This window comes from Choloepus didactylus, chromosome 12 (genome assembly GCF_015220235.1).
Source record: "Choloepus didactylus isolate mChoDid1 chromosome 12, mChoDid1.pri, whole genome shotgun sequence".
In the NCBI taxonomy this organism is placed as follows: Eukaryota; Metazoa; Chordata; class Mammalia; order Pilosa; family Megalonychidae; genus Choloepus; species Choloepus didactylus.
In genome coordinates this window covers 90,333,556-90,352,253 of record NC_051318.1, presented here as the reverse complement: position 1 = coordinate 90,352,253, position 18,698 = coordinate 90,333,556, and the positions used below count along the sequence as shown (strand labels likewise).

Here is an 18,698-nt window from a genome sequence, read left to right as displayed (position 1 = left end):
CACCTGTACAGCAATGAAGTCTATTTTTTGGGTTCAGACTCTCAGCCCAAAACCATTTATTCATATAAATGGTCACGTAAAAAATGATCAGGAGAAATGTTTGAAGAGACTTTACTTTTTTCTAGTTTAACCCCAACAAGTAGGAATAAATTCCTGCAAGTGTGCATGCCAATTCTTATCAGATAGACCTTGCGAGATTGTGTACACCCCTCACCCCTTCCCTACCTCTCAGTTTCAGATTTTCATCCCCACAAAAATCTTCCAGCCAAACTATTTGAAAGATAGAAGGATAATATGAAGGCATGATTGAAATCTCAGTGGTCTGCTGAAAGGATTGATATTTGGTAAACTTGTTTTTGTGAAGGGGGAATTCAAACTGGCTTTTACTCCAGACCCACAGAAAATAGAAAAACTAATCTTCAGTGACAATTGCCACTTATTTATCTCCATTTATTAAGGAGACCATTGCAGGAAAATGCCATTTATACTACTCAGATGTTAATCGATAGTACAAAGTCCACTACTTGACTAGTGCATTCTCAATTATTCTAAGTGCAAAGATTCTGCATGCTTTTCTTTAGGAAGGGAAACGCATCCACCACCAGAATGTATTTCTGGGGTCCATGGCCCTTTGATGGTAAGAATCACCCAGGGTGCTTGTTAAATGTACAGAGTACCAGGGTTCCTCAATGAAATTGCTGATTAATAAATGCATATCTAGGGTTCCAGGAATCTAAATTTTTGATAAACTCTCCAGGTGAAGTTAAATAACTTGCCTAGAAGCATATTGTTGGTCAGTGGTAAAACCAGGGTTCGACCAGGTTTCTAGACTTTTGGACCAGCAACGATGGACATTTCTGTGCTGTATCCATCTTCAATTGAGGAAAAATTTAAAGAAATACAGATCTGTGTGTTACAAGCAATTATATTTACTTGAAACTAAGATGGTGATGGAATTTGAGGATGTGCCTGTGCTATTATTTGAGTCTCTATGCTCGAAAACCATGTGCTGTGCTTCTAACTTTAATAACTATTTTCAATTTTAAAAATTTTTGATAAAATGAGGATATTCCTCTATGTGGTTGAGGGTACAAGTCCCCCTGGACTAGTAATAATAATAAAAAAAAAAAATCCAGAAATCTAGCCTATTCCATTTCAGATCTCTAGTCCCTTCTATGGGACCCCTGAGAACTCACATGTATCTTAAGGGGAGGAAGCCAGTTTGCCTAAGTACCATCTCGATTCAGCAAGTGTAGCCAAGGGGTGCTGGCTGCTGAGTGCAAACAGCCTTGGCACATCCGTGACCCTGCCCCATGTGTCCAAAAGTCCAGGAGGGGTTCTCACCCTGGACATAGAACTCTTCAGGGGTGAGCTGGGCATTTGGCAAGTGCTACCCGCAGTAGAAGGGGTTCCCGGTCACTTTAGCTAGGAACCTCTGTCTTAAAGGTCATTTGATTTCCTCTGTCAGACCCTGAGCTGCCCAAGGTGGGTTCGGGCAGTGTCTGAAGTACAGTTGGGTACCTGGGCTCTAAGGCATCCCCATTCCCCAGCGAAATGTATTTTGAAAACAGCCCAGACCTAGAAGCATTTTTTATAAAGATCTTTTTGTTTTTTCAAATCTAAAGCTTAGTTCTAACATTTCTCTTAAATTTCTCCTTGTTTCTATTTCTCTTTTTAGGAAGCTCTGCTTCATTTATATTCGTTCCACAAAACATAACTTTGTGTGGAAGTTTGGATTCTGTTAAATACAGGCTGGAGATTCTCGGTGAACGAGGCTCAGTCAGGCCCTCAAGAAGTGCTCGGTTTAGTTGGAGAAATACTCAAAAGCGTAAGGGAGAGAAATGATCTGAGGGTGAACACAAGGAAGGCAGCTACGTCAGGCAGAGCCCGGGGCGGCTTCACAGAGATATGTTGATGTCTCAACCCCCAGTTCCTGGGAACTTGACGTTATTTGGAAATAGAGTCCTTACAGAAGGGATTAGGCCTCAAAGTGAAGTCATATTCTAGTAGGGTGGGTCCCTAATCCAATATGTCCCTATAAGAAGAGGGCATTTGAACACACATCCAGAGAGAGAAAGACAGAGGGAAAATAGAATTCCAGGTGACAACTGAGGCAGAGAATGCCAGGACTGCGGGCAAAGTAGCAGGCACTGGGAGAGGCAGGGCGCAGATTCTCCCCTACTTTGATCAAAGCCTGGCCCTGCCAACACCTGAATTTTGGACTTCAAGCCTCTAAAACCGTGAGACAATACATTCCTGTTGTTTTAGGTCTCCCAGTTTGTAGTAACTTTGTTACAGCAGCCCTAGGAAGCTAAGATACCCCAGAATGTTCTCTTGTGAGCCTTTTAGTAAAAAACTGACCCTCCTTTGACCCACTTTTCTGATTTCTACCACCAGACATTAGCAGTGCCTATTCTTGAGTGTCATAGAAAAGTACTTTACAGTATGTGATATTTCATGTCTGGCTTCTTTCACTCAGTATGTTTTCAAGATTCAACCATATATTTTTGTGCACCTATCAGTAGGTTTTTCTTGTTATTAAATAGTATTCAATTGCATGGTTATACTGCCATTTTTAAATATATTATTTTGCTGATGGACATAAGTTATTTTCAGGAGTTTTTGAGGCTGCAATGAGTAAAGCTGCTGAAAAGAAAATCATGGTACAAGTCTTTTTGAGGATGTACTTTTTATATTTCTCTTAGGTATTTGCCTAGGAATAGAATTGCTTTGTCACAGAATAGGTATGCATAACACTTTAAGAAACTGCCCATGAGTTTTCCATAGTAGTTATTCCATTTGACACCCCCACCAGCAGTGGATAAGAGTTCCTGTTGTTTCAGATCTCTGTCAACATTTGGTGTGCTCATACTTTTTCATTTTAGCCATGCTGGTGCATATGAAATGGCATCTCACTGTGGTTTTAATTTCCATTTCTCCAACGAAAAATGAAGTTGAGTGCAAACCAATCTTCCTCCCTGTTGCCATTTTGATCTTGGCAGTATTTGAGCTAGGAGAAAGGTTGGCTGCAGTTTCAGATAGGTTTGGTTCACCTTTGGATTCAACTCAGTCCGGGTCCTCAGTCCAATTTTCACAGGAACACAAGGTATTGGTATTTCCCTCTGCCTGCCACCCTCCTTTTGACTGACTAGTCTTCTTTGTAAAATTCAGGTTTGGGAGTGGGCAGAGAATTGTTGTGCCGATTCTGTTCATCAAGCCTTCCAAGTTCACCACTCTTTGCTGGCCCCATAGGAAAGTATGTTTTTAATTTTATATGGGTTTTCTTTTTATTATCATGGGAGCATAAAACATGCATATCCTTCTTTATTCTAGTTGGAAACACAAGTTGTTTTCTCTTTTTTTTAATTTTTAAAATAATTGGCAACATTTAAAAATTAAGAAATTGCAAAGAAATATCCAGATTGCCCGGTTCTCTTGAAAGTAGGCTCTTCTGCACCCACCAGACCTGAATTCTAGAGCAAGAATGCCTACTAATTAGTTGGAGCTAAGCCATGCTGCCCCTTTACTCAAGGTGAGCACTGTCCACCTCAGCCCAGTCAAATCATCTTGAATGACTGATCATCTATTCTTGTTCATGTCTATACATTTAGCAGATAAAGTGTCTCCCTAACAATGAATCAGGAATATCTGAAAGTAGGTATTTCTTGATCTGAAATTGAACCATCTTGCTATACAAGCTACCCTTGAGTTTCCATGCTCTGGGCTGCTAACCCTGAAGTATTGTCAGATGATGGACACATGCCAGTTAAACATACTCAATATGATCTTTGATCTTACTTTCTTTCAACACAACGTCAGTATATCTCTTAGGACATTCTCAAACTTTGTTTGAAAGTTGTTACTGTAGGATCTTCTTGCCATAAAATTCCCTACTCCTAAGACTTCTAATATCAATTTCATGCAAGAAGCAGTCCCAGCCTATTCTCAATATGTACATTCTTCTTGTCTTTTGAAAATGGGATGCTCCCAAACCATACCCAAGGTTGGCACATTTAAATGAAGTCAAGCGGAATAAATTTTCAAAAAGTCTTTCATCCAAAATAGCTGTGAGCCTCATCTTGGAAGGTTACCAGCAAAGAGCTATCAAGAAAACAGACTTTAAAACCCATAGTTGTGACTTGAATGATATGCTTTAACCAACATCAAAATTTATTCCTGTAACTAAACTATTATTTTGCATGACTGTTCTGCAATCATTCATGAATTTCTTGGGGACAGGGACTGCATCTTATTCATTATGTGTCCTCAACACCTAGAGTACTGCCCAGCATATAGTGGAAGCTCTATAAATATTTGTTGAATGAATGAGTGGTGAGAAGTAGTCTTTTCTGAATTATGCTAGATCCAAGTTCAGAAAAAGCCAGAGGCTCAAAAGCACACACTATTGCTAAACTCTGACAGTAATGAGTTAAAAGATTACAAAACTGCATGCTTGTTGTAATGGACCTAGAATATGTTGCAATATATTAAAGAATTGAGCCCTAATGAATGGTGGGGAAGAATTCTGCAGAAAGGAATTTCTCATTATTTAACTATAAAATCTACAACCCTCCAGGTGTAGCCCTCCTTTGGTGAAACTCCCTGCAATGCAGAGTTGGCCTGGGGGTCATTTACAGGTCAGTCCATAGTCTCTGGAAAAGAACAGCAGGGAAAGTAATGTTTAACTGAAGGTTCCATTAGACCTTGGGAATTCCAAGCCATAAGGGATGACTCATTGGTAGCTTCACGGTGGCAGAAGCTGTGCGAAAGAGATTAATGTTCTCCTAGTATGAGTTTTCAGCCAGACTATTTTACCTTTCCTAGTGGCATTCTACAATGTATGTTTTTTTGCTTATTTAGAACCACATTCCATTCACAATGGCCCTTTTTTGGAGCAGCACCTCTGCTCACTGCTCCTAAATTCAAAATGCCTTGGCAAGGTTGGCACATTCTTTTTAAATGTTACCCTTATATCTTCTTTATGAAGAGTTTGACATTTCTTAAGTAATGCCTGAGACATATTAGCTTGGAACAATTCTTCTCATCTGTATTTATGGAAATTTTATTTCTATTTGACTATAAATTTAAAAAATGAACAAAGGATAACTAGAAAAACATGATTTTAAAAATTCTCACATTAAATCAGAGTGTAAATGGATAGAAAACTGGGCTTGAAGGCAGACCTGGGGAAAGTTACTTAGTCGTTTGCTACCTCAATTGTATCATCTGTCAAAGAGGAAGATTGCACTCAATGACTAAATCATCTTTTTAGGATTGACACTAAAAAAATGAAATTTCCCACCAGCCTAAAATTTTTTTAAATAAACTTTTTAATTGAAATTTAGCATATAGAAAGGTGTACAAATTATGATTGTCTCGATTAATGAATTATCAGAAAGAGAACACAATCCTTTAACCACCACCTCATCAAAAAATCAAACATTACCAACGTCCCAAGCCCCGGCTCATCACCTGCCCAATCGCCATCCTCTTCCACTTCCCCAAACATAACCACTATCCTTACACTACAAATTAGTTTGCTTTTGAACATTGCAAGAATGAAATTATGCCACAGGGATTTTTTATGTCTGTCTATAATTTGGTGTCAATCAAAATTTGGATTTATCAACATAAATGACCAAGGCATTGGGCCTTTGTGTCAATAAGAATTATTCAAGGGGAAAGAAAGTGATTCTATGTAATTTGAGTGGAAAGATATTTACTATAGAGAATTCGAGGTTGAGATAACCATTGGAAGAGTTGGAGGAGCAAAGCTCAGGAAGGCCACTTTAGGAAACCTGGTGGTACAGGGATCCCAGACAGAGAGGCCACTGCCAATGATGTCAGCTGCCTGGCTATAGGAGCCCCCAGAGGCCAACGGAAGACACCAATGATGATCTCAGTGCCTTACCTACAGCTGTTGCAGAGGAAAAATGCCTTTTTTTTTCTCTTCTGTCTCCCAAATCTCACACTAAGTGCTTCTTATTGGCAGATTTAATCCAGAATCCTACTGGAAAGGGATTCTGGAAAATGTCATTCTGGGTTTCTCTTCTGTGCCACAGGGATGCTGTTCAGCTAAAACCAGATAATTTGGCAGGGGCTTAGACAATTTTTAAGTTGGCTGACAGAAGAGAATGGACTTGTCTACATATCTGATCTTCTAGTCTCTCCTACATCTTCGGATCTATTTCCAACATACATCCTATAGTTCTCTTCTTAGGGATTCTTGAAAGCCTGATTCTAATACTTCTTTTAAAAATCAGTAAATAAGAAGCCCCTTTCCTCTCAAGGCAGCTTTTGAAGATAAGGAGGCCTGTATACAACCATCTGAGAGTCTCCAGAACTAGAGTGATAGGAAACTCATCATGTTTTGTTTTGACTACGTCCCACTGACCATGCGTCTCAGATGGTGGACCATCTCTTGAGAGACGACACAGTTGAAAATAAGTACTATGCACCAGCCTCTGCTAAGAGAAATCATTTTCACTGCACCTAGGTGTTTAACTTGAGAGGTGGCCCTGCTCCCACAGGCAGGAGATAGAAGTTTTGTTTGTTTGTTTTTCTGTGCATCTAAATATCCTGACAATCTAATCTCCAGAGTCCTAGGAACTTGGCCACCTAGGAAAAGCTCCAATTGAGAGTCCTCAGTTCACTTCTTCTGTGCTGTTCTAGTTCAAAACAAGAACCAAAGACAGTTGCAGAAATTCAATCTTTATTAGACATTTTTTAGATATTTATTACTAAAGAGGTAGGAAGATAACTGGACTGTCCTCCCTTTTTACTGCTGATCAGAAATTCTGACATAAGTGCTTTAAAGAAATTGGATCAACAAATGTCACCTAAGAATAAGATCAAAACCAGTTCCCTGTTTTTCTTAAAAAAAAAGAGAGAAAATGGAAGGAGGTAGCTTTTGTCTGGTGACAGTTTATTTTAACCCAGATGCTTTTTGCATTTTCAATTTAGTCCCACTTGTGTTTTCAGAAGCCTTGCCAGTTCTGATGGGTTTCTTGGGCAGGGACTAACAGACAAGGTTAAACACAGCCATTCTGGTGCCTGGAATCCTTGAGAGTCCAGTGAGACCTGAGTTAGTAAAATAAACTCAGAGAGGGTTGTCTGAACCAGCATTACCAGAGACAAAATGAGCATAAATGAGTATGGAATCAGCAGGTCTCCTGTGCCAAGGTCATCAGAAGCAACCCAGGGAAATAATTTACAGTAGAAGAGCACTGCTTTAGCATTTGCTGCAGGATTGTACAGAATTAAACATCTGGCTTTTAATGAAGAGACTATCACAAGGAAGCAATGTACAGATTAGCACTGTCCATGTCAGCAATTTTTATAATAAATGCCTCGTTTACTAGAAGTTTTGCTATCAGGATGCAGAAGATAAAAATGATACTCAAATGCAAGGTCAGACCACAACATTTATAATTCCCTTCTATTAGCTAAAATTCACCATCCTAATTATCCAGACTGGCAGGGGGGAGGGGAGGAGCAGGTAACTGTTTTCCCAAATGGTGCCTCACTCACCAGTGATTTATAGAGTACTTTTCCAAATGCTATTTCATTGCGATGGTGGGTGTGCCCCATTTTACAGATGGATTGAGCTGGAAATTTCAAGTTTACTTTTCCAGGTTTATGTATCTTCCTTTCCTGTCTGGGCTGCCATTAATTTCTGTGTAATATCACAGACATTGTTGTTTGGCTCATTCAGATACACGATACCTCCAGAGGTCAACAGACTAAAATTATCTCAGTTCTAATACCTTAGATGAAATTCCCTCAAGCTCCCTGGGTTTCAACCACGTCTTAGGTATGTGCTTGATATTTTGCCAAAATCATGGTAATCCTCATCAACTAATGAGATTGTGTGGCTACAGGACTTTCATACCCTGTAGTGGGAATATAAATGTGTACAGCTTTCTCTTGGCATTACGTAATAAAATAAAAAATGTAAATACCCTTTGAGACAGAAAATCTATATTGCATAATCTATTCCAAGGAGATATTCACATAAATATTCAAAGATATGCAATGAAGTTCATCACAATTAGATACAACTTAAATGTCCATCAACATGGGACTAGATGAAAAGGTCAGGTGTAGTCATATAAGAATATTTTATGCATCCATTAAAAAATTAGGTAGGTTTATATTTGTTGACTTGAGTAGAAGTTCCACAATATCTTTTTGAGAGAAAAGGAATTACAAAACAGCATAATAGGTATAATCCCATTTATGTATAAATTGTAATCCCAGATCCCGCCATGGCCTGGCCCCAGCACAAAGTCATAGCCACAGAAAAAGCCCAGCTGCCAAAGGTCATTACAAAGTCATTTCAATCTTTACTCTCATCTGTCAGAAAACATTAAAGAATGTGCAATTCTTAACATCACATCTTAAAATCTCCTCTGATACTCAACGTGGTAGATTGTATTATGTACCCCTACATAGCCAACACGGACACATTCTTCATCTTAATCTGTGGGTGTGAACCTGTGTGTGTGAACCTGTTGTACACAGGCCCTTTTGAAGATGTTACTTTTAATTAAGATGTGGTAAACTGAGCCACATTGGGGTTTAATCCACATTCCTGGAGGCCAGAAACAGGAGGATATCACCACACTAGGGGAGGCAGAAATACAAGCCAAGGAACCCCAAGGATTGCCGACAGCCGGTGCCAGAATGCTACAGTCTTTGGGGAGAAAGCAAGTCTTGCCAGAATCTTGATTTGGAGCTTTCTTTTAGCCTCAAAACCATGAGCCAATAAGTTGTTGCTGTTTAAGCTAAAACCAGTTTGTGGTTTTTGTAACAGCAGTTCTGGAAACTAAGGCACCCCACTCCACCCATCTTGTTCTTTAATTCTCATGCTGTAGTAGCTCCTGAAGGATTTCTCTCTCCAAAACCCTGTTCCACTCTCAACCAAAACTTCTCCCTGACACCCAAATTGATCAACCACTTCTCTTTTGTCCATCTTCCCTCTTCCTTTGGTTCTCTCTTCACTGATTACCAGAATCTGAATAATAAGGTGAGGAGAGAAGAACATGCTAAGTGGACAAAATTTCCTTCCCAGGGGAGAAGAGAAAAAGAGATACTAACTAGGCAAATACTACAATGTCTTTACCTTGCAGCCAATGCAAAATTATTCTACTGATATCTGCTGTATATATACACACAAGGGTATGCAAAGATGTTGAAAAAATTCTTAATAACTACTGCTTCAGTTGGGCCTTCCCCCTACATGTAACTTTCAATTTTATACCTCTCCTTATATCTCTTTTAATTATCCATGATGAACATGTTTTGTTTATAATCAGAAATGAGAAATAAACTCATGTCAACATGTAAAAAAAGAGGCTGCCAAGATGTTCACAAGAAATAACATGAAAAAATAGTAAGGACACCATTTAAGTACAAAATATACTTATTTTAAATGAATACAGTTGGACTGTCTCTTCCTATTTTCCACATTAATAAGACCCATTATTTTGGAATTATTTTAATTGCTCCCCTCTACTGCTTTATTTGTTATTTTACCACCAATCGATCCTGCTTAATTTGTGAGTCCACTGAGCTGTGGCTTCTACAGCATGTAAAGGCTTATGAAAATTGTTAAACGTTCAAACTAATTGTGACTCTTTTCATTCATTTGGCCCTGAAACTATTGTTTTTAGGGTATCTCTGGTGAATAAGGAGACAGAGCATATGTATTTGTACCCCTTTCAATCTCTCCACACCTAAGCATTCCCATACCTGTTTCTAAATATATAGCATTTGTTTATTTTCATGACTCGTGAGCCAGACAAATTTCTCTGAAAATCAAGGTGACTGCCTGAGAAGTTCCTGATACTCTGACTCATGAACCTTCTCTCAGCCAGGGAATTCTGAAGAGAAGTTTGCAGCAAGTGGCTGGGGATGCACAATCCTCACAACCCTTGGTTCCTGAGACGGGAGCTCATCAGTCAGACTCCCCGTCCAGGAATGCCAAATAGTACCCTGGCTTACAGCTGACAATTTCACCCTGGGAATTCCAGAAGGCAGAATTTGTCACCTGAAAACCATATTTGTTCCTCAAATTTCCTTTGGCTTAACGATTAAATAACCGAACCAGTTCTTGTCAGACAACCTAAAGCTGGTCTCTTAGCAAGGGAGAAAAAAAAAAAAAAAAAAACCTGCAGATTGAAATCTCAAAGGACCTTGACAAATTGGAAAAGTGAATGGAAATAGGCTTTAATGGGCTGGCTCTGGAACAGAACATTCTGAGAGGGAAAAAAGAAACCTCTGCTCGGTTGGTGGAAAATGGCTGACATTTTTGACAGTCCGACCCCAAGGAGTCAGGCATTAAATAGGGAGTATGCACTTCAGTGACATTATGTAAACAGCAGCAACAATTTATAAATAATGCTTCCTTTTTATTCTACAGCAGCTGATATTTTTGCCCTTCAAAAGTCACTTGAGTTGCCCCCAGATATGGGAATAAGGCAGAGTGAGCCCCATTGAACTCGAACTATGGTGAAAGAAGAGCCCTTTATTTCTCTTTTCTTAGAGTGACTTGGCAAGTGCTGCTTCCCCTTCTGGTAGGAAGAGCTAGGCTGGGAAAAACAGAACCCAGGAAGAAGCCCAGGTTCTCCCACTCATGAAGGAAGAGCTCAGCTGAGTCATAATTTCCCCATGAACACCTTCCCTGACCGCCCTCACCAGGTGATTTCCCATTTATACAGCCACTACCTCTCCATCATTGCCTCAGCACAGTTGCGGCTTTGTGTTTGTGTTGTAACTCTGTGAAATATCTGTCTCCTCCCCTAGGCTTTAAGCACTGTTAGGGTAGGGACCATGAATCTCTTCATCCCCTGTTACACTCCTAGGACTTGCCTGGTGCTGGGCCCCCAAATGCACTAATATGGCACTTGTCGAAAAGACGAATGAAGGAATGATTGAGTTGGGAAGATCCTTTAGGGTGATACCAATCAAGGTACAGGGGCAAAGAGGATAACAAAACATCCAAAATAAAGTTACGACAGAGGTAGAACAGTAGCTCTGAATCAGAAACAGAAAAGAGGATGGTTGTTTACTTTCTATGATGTTATAGATACTGGAACTGGTCTTGACCCATTTCTCCTGGGAAGGCCTGTGTCCCAGGAACCGGCCAGTTGCATAGTGAAAGAAACAATCTCTATGAATGATGACATGGTCTCAGACTTATTGCAGATTGGAGCTGTAGCATCTGAGCAATGGATAGGAAGTGATCCTTCCTCAAAGGATTATTGAGGTGGGGCAAGGACTCAGCCAAAGCAGAGCATTTCACCCAGCCCCAATGCCATGTTCCTGAACAGTGTGGGGTATTTGCCAACAAGAGTGAGCAACATTCTGGAGTCAGATCAGTGCACAAATGGTGCTTCACCTCCCTGCCACCTTCTTTTTCGGCTGGAAGGAGTCAGTGGGTTTCTGGGTTGCCTCATCCTACATGGAGTGCTTCAAATCCAGCAATTGGTATCCCATGGGATGGTCACTCATCTTACACCCCTGCAGCAATTCTCATTTGGACCTGTCCTGGGGAGATTAGAATCCTGTGAGAGTTACCAGGTGAAAGATCAGAAATATTTATAACCCAAAAGGTCCCGGTCAGTTTGGCTGATCCAGACCACCCTCAAATGACAACTTCCAGAATGTTCCCCAGCACCCTGGACTACCCTAGGAACAGGGAACTCCCATCTTTGTATTGTGGCCAGGCCACCTTCTGCTTAGCATTTTCCACCCCACACAAGTCAGACCCAGGCTGAATTTCCCCTGCCAAGACACCTGTAAACACTGACGGATGCCAGGTGCTGGGAAGGTCATGGACACACGTTCAGCAGCTCTCTCCCAGTTCTCGCCCACCCCCATCTCCGTGTCTATTGAGTAATGATGTTTCAGTCTGTTTCCCTTCCACAACCTGGGGAGGTGTTAGGTCTAATAAAAGGCCCAACCAAGCCTAAAATCCAGAAACCGGGAATAAGCAGCCCCAGCTGCTTATCAGGGCAGGAATTCTCAGTGGCAGGGCCATGCCCCTGTTGTGGTACATGCCCTCAGGCAGCAGAGATGTGTCTCTCCTTTCCAATGTGATGTGGGGTGTTTGGCGCTGCCATCCACCAACCCTGACCCGAGCTGTTGTCCTCCCTGGGAGATCGGGCACGATGGGATTCCTTCCCTTGCTCTTTTGGACTCTTTGTGCTGTGTAAGTGATAAAGTGGTTATTTGCTGACAGTTTCTATGATGTACCATATAACAATTTGTACCACACCAGGATCCAAGAAGGGGATGACATTAGTACCAAAAGGAGGAGAGACTGAATATCTGAACTCTCTACTTTACAGCCATGTGGGGAATTGAGTACCACACCCCTGGAATTTCCAGTGGAAGTTATTTCCACCCCAAACTAGGTAGAGGAACACAGTTGTTACATAACTAAAGCCCAAAAGATAACTAATCCTTTAAGCTTGGGCTATCTCTCACAAGGGCCACGTATAGTTCTCAATCTTATCTGTTACCTTCCCAAAATATAGATTGAATCACATCACCCTTCCCATTAAAACTCTCCACGTGATCCCCATCCTCTAAAGAATCAAATGCAAACTCTCTTCTCATCCTTGTCTCACAGCCCTCTGTGCATCCTTGACTTTGCATGTTAGCCATACCAAACTTTTGTTTTTTCTTCTTAGATATTTTGACTGTAAAATAATGCATACTCAAAAATGCAAGCAATATAAAGTACAAAGAAAAAATATTATGTTCCCTTATTCTACCTCCACCTCCTTCCCTACAGAAATAAACTATTAACACTTTATGTGTATCACTTCTGAACTTTTTCTATATATAAACACTTATTTATTGGAGTTGCATCATATCTACTAAACCAATTAATGCACTAAAAAATAAAAATAAAATATATACAAATTAAAAAAGAGAGATGTGCAAGAAGAAAGAAATGTAAGAGAGTAGAAGTTCTGGCCGCTATTCTACTCAATAAGCCCAAGCCACTGGGTGAGGCTGGGAAGTGAGTTGTGAATCTGCTTTCCCCAAGGACGGTTAAGCAACCACATGTCTGTACAGGATGAACATTTTATGGAACTGAGTGTAGTTCTAGTGCTTATAGATGAGTGTTTTGACTGTAGATAATTTTCACCCTATGAATTTGCTTCAGGACCAAATATCCTGACTAGGTGTGATTCCATTGTATAGATGAATATATTTTTGTTATTATAATGAGAGAATAATACACAGCTTTGCAACCATGCACATTTTTAAGGTTTTATTTATCTCATTAGTTTTAACCACTGACTGATAGTCCATTGTTTAAATGTACAATCATTAATTTAACCTGTCTCCTGTTGAGAGGCATTTCCCCCCAGGTTTTCACTATTACAGGTAATGTGCAAAACATCCTTTTACATAAATCTTTTGTTCTTATTTGGGAATCTTGGTAAGATACATCCCTGGAAGTGGAAGTATTGGATCAAAAGATAGCCATTTTTAACTTTTCATAAATTATCACCAAATGTTATATGAAGTGTACACTCACTCATCATTTCCCTCATTGTTTTCTAAATAATCTTTTGGAGTTATTTATTATAGAAAAGTATGAAGAAAACAAAAATATCCCACAACTCCCACTGATATTTACAACACAGAATTAAAATATATACATATAAAAACTAAAAAGTAAAAATTTACCTCTCTACAATGTAGATTCCAAATGTGATCACCTTGTGTTACCTTTCAAAAATTTTTGTGTACATGCAAAACATACTTATATACATACAGACATATAAGTGCATATACATATATCCTTTTACTAAGAAAATAATTATTTTATAATTCAACTTTCACTGTGCTTTTCTTTCCTTTCAATAATATATCTTTTGAGATTCTTTCTATATCAGCATACATAAGTTTACCTAATTCTAATAGCTGCATACTATTCCATTTTTTTGATATTTCATAATTTATTTAACCAGTCCCTCAATGTCTGACATTTATAATGTTTCCAGTTTTATGTTATTACCAATAATTCTGAACATATTCATTATTAAAACAACTGCATACATTTATTCATTCATTCTTAAAACTGAATGCTGCTACAACTTGTCATATTTTTTATATTTATTAATATGAAGAGGTGAGTTTATTGTGATTATTTATTTATGTATATTTTCCCTGGTAAACTGCAAGCTCCTTGAAGAAAAAGAGCTTGACTTAACTACTTGGCAAATCCCTGGGGCCTAGTGCATTGTCACGTGATAGGAAGGAGCTCCGGAAATGTTACATGATTGTGGGGATGGAAAAATGAATGTGACTGGTAAAGTACTATCTTTTTTTTTTAGATTTATTGTGAGCCTGAAAAATATGCACTCTGTGCATACATTGATGCAGGAGACATTTGTTAAGCATCTACTATATGCTGGATATTGTGGCCCCATGGCCAGGAATTTAGCCAGGAGCACAAATGCTGACAATAAACAGGGACAGGGTCATAAGGAAGCCACAGAGGAAGTGCCGCAGGCACTCAGAGAGCCAGAGGACATACCCAGAAGGTAGCGTAAACCACCAAACTGGCAGGGGCATGCTAGTAAATCAGCTCTTCGGGAAAAGAAAAAAAGGAAAAAAGCCCCTCATTTGTAGCATAGCCTGGTTTACATGGACAATTTCAAGCCAATGTATTTAAAAACCAATGTATTTGACAACTGGTTCCCTGGTTCCCGTGAGCCCAAACAAGCCATCTGCAGCACACACACTGAGTCAGGGCCTGCCAGCCAACCGTTTGTAGATGTATTTTCTCCGCCCATCACTGTGTCCTCTTGCCCCCACCACATCTCAGCTATGGCCACCCCTCTCATGCTCTCTCCAGGTGAAACAAAGTGTTCTTTGGGAATGTGAGTGTGCTGGTTTGAATGTATTATGTCCCCCAGAAAAAGCCATATTCTTTGATGCAATCTTGTGGGGCAGACATAATAGTGGGGATTAAGTTGGAACATTTGGATTAGGTTGTTTGCATGGAGATGCGCCCCACCCAACTGTGGACGATAACTGATGGGATATTTCCGTGGAGGCATGGCCCCACCCACTTGGGGTGGGCCTTGATCAGTGGAGCATATAAATGAGCTGGCTCAAGGAGAGGAAACTCAGTGCAGCTGTGAGTGACATTTTGAAGAGGAGCAAGCTTGCTAGAGAGGAACGTCCTGGGAGAAAGTCATTTTGAAACCAGAACTTTGGAGCAGACGCCAGCCACGTGCCTTCCCAGCTAACAGAGGTTTTCCGGATGCCATTGGCCATCCTCCAGTGAAGGTACCTGATTACTGATGTGTTACCTTGGACACTTTATGGCCTTAAGACTGTAACTGTGTAGCCAAATAACCCCCCTTTTTATAAAAGCCAATCCATCTCTGGTGTTTTGCATTCTGCAGCATTAGCAAACTAGAACAGTGAGCAAACAGAGACTGGGAGCCCGGGAGCATGGCTTCTAGAGCTGAGTCAGCAGACAGAAAACTGCCCAGTGCAGGTGGACACACATCATCCATAGTCTTCCTGATCCTCAAGAGGTCCATTCCTTCCTTGAAGACCTGTTTTCCCTTTTACATGCCCTACACTGCTTCATTCTTCACCAATTCATCCAACCCAGTTTTGTTGGATGAGCCAGAAATCCCTCAGAAGGAAAAGGGAAACAAATGAAAGTTGCTCATTATAAGTAGGGTTCAACTCTAAACAAGCTCAACTCCCCCGAGCCTTCAACGTGTGTATTTAAATATACAGCAGGGAATTTGGGTCTCAGCATGGGAGGTGAGTTGCGTCAGAGTGTATTTTAAAACGTATTGAACCATATGGAGATTATATTTTTCTTTGGCACCAGGGAACAAAGTGTGTCAGTTGTGACATGAAAAGGTACAATTTCAAGCCTGGTTTGGTTGCTCAAGTGAGAGATAATATTCATAGAAGTGTGTAGAAGAGGAACTTCAAGAAATTAATGAATCTTAGCCCAAAGTGTTTTTATAGGGTTATTCAGCTTTGGGTTCCACTGTTTATCAGAAATCTTGAAAAACTAAACTAAAATAAAAACAACCTTCAAATCACACCCATCTTTTTGGGGGTTTGAAATGTGTTTTTCCAAGTAGAACTTCAACTTAACAGTTTTCTTCTTCATCAGATCCAGACTTGAAAAACCAGTGTTAGATGCTCATTTTATGCTCAAAATCAACCCTAAAAACTAATATGTCACAAGAGGTCCCATGGAGAATTAAATAATGCCTTTGATAATCAAAAATAAATTAAGGGTGAGGGATCATGGAGGCAAAATTCAACCCAACCCAGTTAAAATCATAAAATTGTATTTTTTTTTCCTTGTTTAAACTAAGAATGTCAATGCATTCTTCTGAAAATTATCTATGTATTCATTCTACTTTTTCTAGGGGAGATTTCAGACATGGAGAATTATTAGATCCAATTACTGGCAAGAAAAAGAGTGCTGTGTTTTAAGATGAAATATAATGCACCAGAAACCAAAGGCTGAACCTGGAAAGTAATTGGCACAAAAAAAAAAGACCCAAGTAACAGGGATGGCTGGGCTCAATCATCTTTAGCACAGCACTTCCAACCAGGGCCAGCTTCAGGGGCTGCTCTCAGGGTAACTTACAGGGCCCAGACTCAGAAAGGCCCTTGCCAGGAGTTTAAGCAAGGTCTCATCTTGAAATTCTTAAAATCTTGCATTTTCATTTGTGCTTTAACGTGAAGGCCTATGAGACAATAGCACATGTGCTGGCAGCTTGGAGTCTCAGCTCTTGGGAAGGCACGTCTCCCACCAGCATCCCTGGTATGGGCTCTTAGCCATCTTCTCTTGATGCCCCAGGCCACACCCTGCCTCCCCTTCCAGCCTCTTGCCCACTGCTGGAGCCTGAGTGCAGCATCCTGGGATGGGGCATGGTGGTGGCTGTCCCTTCCGTGGTCTGACAGTGCCACCGCACTAGGCACGTGCCTTGGCCTGGGTGAGCCTCTCACCCACCCCAATTGGGGATGAGCACATTCCAGGGCAGAGGTTGCAATCACTTGGGTTCAACCCATCGGCTGTGGGGTGTAAAAACGAATCCTGTGGGAAGGGGAGGTTGACTTCTCTGCTCCCAGCTGGGCACACGTCTGAGTCTGATAGCCAAACACTGCTTGGTAGTTAGTGGATTTTATTTGCCTCTGTCTTTCTCCATCTGCATTTAATTATCTCTCCACCTGTATATTTTCCCCAGGAGTTAATATTTCTAGTTATTAAACATCGGCCCCTTTTCTGTGACTCTGCCCAGATCCTAAGTCTCTTGCCCCAGACCTGGAATTAGCAAATGCCCAAGGAGGAAAGCAGACACAGAATGTCAGTGCACCTCTCTACTCAGCCTTTTCCCTGGAATCTTAGCCCCTTAAGTTATATATATACATATATTTTTTAATTTTAAGTGGGCTTTTTATTTCCCAACAGGAGCATAAGTGTGTCACCAGCCATTGCAATGCAGCTGATAGTCAATGACATCATTTTGGTGCCATAAATAAGCCAACTCTTCCTACTAACTGTTGACCAAAGGAATGAATGAGGAGCAACCATTCTAGAATCCTCTCGTTTTGTGCTGGGAGGCTCCAAATTTTAACGTTTGTATTAAATAGTGCTTTATGTTAGTTCTTTAAGTTGGTGTAATACAGTAATACCTTCCCACTTTCCAATATCCCCTGACTCTTCCAACTTTGCCAGCAGTTATGCAAGTTCCTGCATTTACTTTCTCAGCTCTGTGCCTTCCTTATCTTTCCCCAAGGTTAGCTTTGTTGGAATTTATACCCGGTGGAACAAACGTTAAGAAACAGTTAGCTTTGTCAACAATTATGTGCATGTATTGTCTTGGGTCCATGGCCTTCTTTGTCTGTTCTACTATAAAACCCTGCCTTCCCTTCTGGTCAGCGTGGACCACCACAGCAAGAAATTGCTGTCTCTTCTTCCACCACAAGGACCCAATAATCCATGTAAACCCCCAATAAACACTCCAGCTTACTCATGTATTAGGTAGGATTGTCTAGGGAAACAGAATCAAGGAGATACCATAAATATAAGATTCATAAAAGAGACTCACACAACTGTGGGTATGCATGAGTCCAAATTCCATAGGGCAGTCAGCAAACTGGCAACTCCAATGAAGATGCTTGATGAACTCAGGAAACGAACTGACAACTTCGGCAAACTCCTCAGGAAATGAGCTGCGAACTTCAACAAACGTGTTCAATGAACTCCTCAGGAAACAAACTGGCAACTTCGACACACTCCCCAGGAAACGCTTCACTGGTCAGCCGAAGAAGAAGTGAAGATCCTCTATCTGTCCGTTTAAAAGTCTTCAACTGATTGATTGGATTAAATCCAGCCAACTGCATTCTCTCATTGTGGAAGACATGCCCTTCGTGGACGTCATCAGTCACAACTGCAGCCAATTGACTGACGATTTAATAAACCAGCCTGTTGGTTTATTAACCAGCCACAAACATCCTCACAGCAATGTTAGGCCAGTACTTGCTTGACCAGACAGCTGGGTGCCATCACCTGGCCAAGTTGACACATGAACCTAACCATCACACCCACCAAGCTGGACTTGTCAGAGTCATTCCTTGTTCCGTCATACCTTTCGCAGTGCGGTGGAAAGCTGTCTTAT

The 18,698-nt window shown here is 40.6% G+C and overlaps 1 long non-coding RNA gene across 1 annotated transcript in view; it reads right to left on the bottom strand.

Moving 5' to 3' along the window:
- Nucleotides 1-18,187, bottom strand: part of LOC119507290 — a 30,579-nt gene extending 12,392 nt beyond the window's left edge. Inside the window, exon 1 of the long non-coding RNA XR_005211187.1 lies at nt 18,129-18,187. This is a non-coding gene — a long non-coding RNA (uncharacterized LOC119507290). The remainder of the gene's footprint in view (nt 1-18,128) is intronic.
- Nucleotides 18,188-18,698: the final 511 nt, after the last annotated feature.